The sequence below is a fragment of the Camellia sinensis genome, chromosome 2, assembly GCF_055761805.1.
Source record: "Camellia sinensis isolate YWXY chromosome 2, ASM5576180v1, whole genome shotgun sequence".
NCBI classification, from domain to species: domain Eukaryota; kingdom Viridiplantae; phylum Streptophyta; class Magnoliopsida; order Ericales; family Theaceae; genus Camellia; species Camellia sinensis.
The window spans coordinates 8907548-8912318 of NC_138962.1; positions in this window are offsets into that span (position 1 = coordinate 8907548).

Here is a 4771-nt window from a genome sequence, read left to right on the forward strand (position 1 = left end):
CAAGCATATGAGCTGTATCTACGGAGTTCATCCCCCATCTCCTCCCAACACTATCCGGTTTAGAGGTACATCCCCCATCTTTCCCTAAACCGCGGAATACATCCCCCATCTCCTCCTCTATACACAATGCATATAAACACAAAGGTTCTATACACAATCAATCAATACATAAAATTAATGTATTCAATCCACCGTCATACTCTATAACACATTCAATCGATTAGTTTTAGTTTGCCTAATCATCATACATTATCTACAACAATCACGACTATCCTCCAACGATAGTCCAAAGCAGTTATTTCTAAACAGAAAATAAATGCACAAATGGATATTAAATCAACATTTCAACTAGGTGAGTGATAAATAATCCAACTACACCCTTTAACCCCTTCCCTTTCCAATTTCCACATTCTCAATTCAATTCCTCATTCCCAACAATTAATTATACAAATTAATCAATCAATGTAATTAGGGCATTTTCCATAATTAACATTACAACCCTTAGGTTCCATTTTCATTAATGTTTTAACATTAATTTCACTTTTTCCATGCTGAACATGCATCTAGGCTTTATATAGCTAAAACCCTAACTTTTGTAAATTTACACAAAGGCCCCAAACTTTCACGAAATTACCAAACCAACCCCAACATCTCAAAATACTAAAATTTAAAGACAAAACTCATAGAGAGGAGTAGGATATCCGTACCTCAAAGTTTGAGCTCCAATGGAGATGAAGACCAAAACCAAAATGCTTCAAACTCCTAAATTTTCAGATTAAAATGTAGCCCTCGACGATCAACACAACTTTCGTAAAGACCAAAAGTGAGCAAACAACTCCTACTAGATCAAATCTAAGAGAGAAAGGCCAGTTTTAGAGTGAGAAGCTCTGAAAATGGCTTTTTGGAAAAGTAAGAGAGAAAAAAGATCTTGAAAAAGTGATCCAAAAGTCAGATCTCGGATTTATATAAAAGTTGCCCCGCTCGAGTGTCAAACTCCCCGCTCGAGCGTCACTCACAGACTCCCGCTCGAGCGTCAACTATCCCGCTCGAGCGGAGGATACACACTCCCAGAACTTTTGCAGACAGGTCTCCCGCTCGAGCTTCCAACTCCCCGCTCGAGCGACACTCACACAATCCCGCTCGAGCGGCCAATCCCACGCTCGAGCGTCGAACACTGCACAGGAAATACTGGATGGGTGAAACTCCAGCTCGACCGCCAAAACCCCCGCTCAAGCGGACAGGTCAAAATCTGGGCAACTAGTTTTGGTTTCTAATCTCAACCAACCTGTAACAAACCTGCCCAACACATCCTATAACTCAAATACAAAGTAAGAAAGGATGTACACCAGGTAATAATCAACAACTATCATCCACGGACACATGTCCGGATCACTGTACAACAAGGGTAAACCCGGGATCGCTATAACCTCCCTCCCTTAAAGAATTTTGTCCCCGAAATTAAACACAAGTTCAAAAAAAAGTTTTCCCCATGTCCAACAATATTACGACATGATATTCAAACATTTCGACCCATTACCGGTCAATTCCATCCCTTTTCAAGAGGTATTTCACAATGTATATTATAAGTGCATTATTATCATGCAATTTCCTTCCATTTCCAACCATTTTCAACATGCATGGTTCACAGTTCATATCATTATCAATATACATGATACAACTCCAATTCTACAATATAGCCAACATATGCAATATCATAATCAACTTCCCATATCAAGGTAAGTTCTACAACATACTTCCATTAAACCAAAACACTACCAATGTTTTACAACTTAAGACATATATAAAGATCTTAAGTCCAACAATATTACAAAACCTAAATACAAGATGACTCGTCAGTAAACAAGTCCGGATATTTCTCGCGGACTTCCAACTCACATTCCCAAGTGGCTTCCTCCACTCCGTGATGTTTCCACAAAACCTTCATTAAAGAGATGGTCTTGCCACGCAGGACTTGATCCCGTCTATCCAAGACCCGAACTGGTCTCTCCTCATACGAGGCATCCTCATCTACCTCTAAGTCGGTCCAATCTAATACATGCGATGGATCCGGCTCGTACTTCCGAAGCATACTAACATGAAAGACGTCATGCACTCCGGACAACTACGGCGGCAAAGCCAAACGATAAGCAACCTCGCCAATCCTCTCAAGGATCTCAAAAGGCCCAATAAACCGAGGGGATAACTTCCCACTCTTCCCGAACCTCATCAAACCTCGCCTAGGTGATATTTTCAAGAAAACATGATCACCTACCTCAAACGCCAAAGGCCTCCTCCTATGGTCGGCATAAGATTTTTGACGACTCTGGGCTGTAACCAGCCTCCTACGGATAAGTTCAACTTTCTCCGTCGTCTCCCTAACCAACTCCGGACCCAACAAAGGTGCGTCACCCACCTCAGCCCAACAAACTGGAGACCTACATGGCCGGCCATACAGGGCCTCAAACGGTGCCATACCGATACTAGACTGAAAGCTGTTGTTGTAGGCAAACTCCACCAATGGTAAGTGCCTCTCCCACGTCCCACTAAAGTCAAGGACACAACCCCGAAGCATATCCTCAAGGACCTGAATAGTAAGCTTGGACTGCTCATCAATCTGAGGATGATAAGCCGTACTAAAGGTCAACTTAGTACCCAAGGCACTTTGCAAACTCTGCCACAACCTAGCAGTAAAACGAGGATCTCTATCTGAGACGATCGTCACTGGGACCCTGTGCAATCTCACTATGTCCCGAATATACAAGTCAGCAAGATGATCTACTGAATCTCTCACGCGCATAGGAATGAAGTGCGCCGACTTAGTCAACCGGTCTACAACCACCCAAATAGCATCACTACTCCGCTGAGTCCTCGGAAGACCTACAACGAAGTCCATAGTGACATGCTTCCACTTTCACTCGGCAATAGGCAAGGGTTGCAACAAACCCGCTGGCCTCTGATGCTCGGCCTTCACTTGCTGGCAAGTAAGGCACTTCGATACGAAAACAGCCACATCTCTCTTCATACCCCGCCACCAAAACTGGAGACCCAAATCCCGGTACATCTTAGTGCCTCCCGGATGCACTGTAAGACGTGAATGGTGAAACTATCGGAGTACTTCCTCTCGGCAAGACTCCGGCACAAACAAACGGTCTCGGTATCTCACACTCAGGTCGGGATACACCGTCAAACCCTTCTCAACCTTCCCACCCGAGATCTTCTCTCGGAGGGATTCTACCTCAAGGTCACCTCTCTATGCCTCTAACACTCTAGTCACAAGTGTAGGCTGCGCGACAACGGAAAACAAGGCCGCAGCCTCAACAGATTCGCCCAGTAGCAAATCAAACTCGCCAAGTGCTCCCAACATCTCCCATTCTCAGATGGCAATACAGGCTACATCACTAATGGATTTCCTACTAAGGGCATCGGCCACAACATTGGCCTTCCCCGGGTGATAGTGCAACTCAAAGTCGTAGTCCTCAATGAACTCCATCCATCTCCTCTGCCTCAAATTCAAGTCTCTCTGTGTAAACAGATACTTCAAACTCTTGTGGTCCGAGAACACCTCGAACTTCTCACCATAAAGATAGTGCCTCCAAATCTTCAAGGCAAAGATCACTGCTGCTAACTCTAGGTCATGTGTGGGGTAATTCTTCTCGTGAATTTTCAACTGACGTGAGCCATAAGCTACCACTTTCCTTTCTTGCATCAACACACAACCCAAACCCTCTCGCGAGGCATCACAATAAACCGCATAACCCAACCCTCTCTCCGGAATAATCAAAATTGGAGCAGTGGTCAATCTAACCTTCAGCTCTTGGAACGACTTTTCACAAGTCTCACTCCACACAAACTTGAGCCCTTTCCGCGTCAATCTAGTCAAAGGCGAAGCTAGCCTGGAGAAATCTTTCACAAACCGACGGTAATACCCAGCTAATCCTAGAAAACTGCAGATCTCAAACACACTCTTAGGCTGTGCCCAATCTTGCACTGCCTCTACCTTGGATGTATCAACAGACACTCCTTCCCCGGATACCACGTGGCCTAAGAATTTCACCTCTCCTAGCCAGAACTCACACTTCCCAAACTTGGCATACAGCCTATGGGCTCTAAGCAACTCAAGCACCACTCTCAAGTGTTCCTCGTGCTCCTCCTCAGAAGGTGAATAGAAAAGGATGTCATCCACGAAAACGACTACAAATCGATCCAAGAATTCCCGGAAGATCCGGTTCATCAAGTCCATAAAGACTGCCGGTGCATTGGTAAGCCTAGATGGCATCACCAGGAACTCATAATGGCCATACCGCGTACGGAATGTCGTCTTAGGAATATCCTCCTCCCTGACCCTCAACTGGTGGTAACTCGATCTCAAGTCTATCTTAGAGAAACAACGGGAACCCTTCAATTGGTCAAACAAATCATCTATACGGGGCATAGGGTACTCATTCTTGACCGTAGCCCGATTCAACTTCCGGTAGTCTATACACAATCTCAAGGCACCATCTTTCTTTTTAGCAAAGAGGGCCGGTGCTCCCCACGGTGAAACACTAGGGCAAACAAAACCCTTATCTAGCAATTCCTGGAGCTGAACTTTCAACTCAACCAACTCTGCTGGAGCAAAACAGTAAGGTGCCATAGAAATCGGCGCCATGCCGGGCACTAAATCAATAGAGAACTCTATCTCTCGGTGAGGTGGCAAATTAACAAGGTCTTCGGGAAAGACATCCGAATACTCACAAACCACCCTCGGCAATACAAGCTGGGTCTCACCACT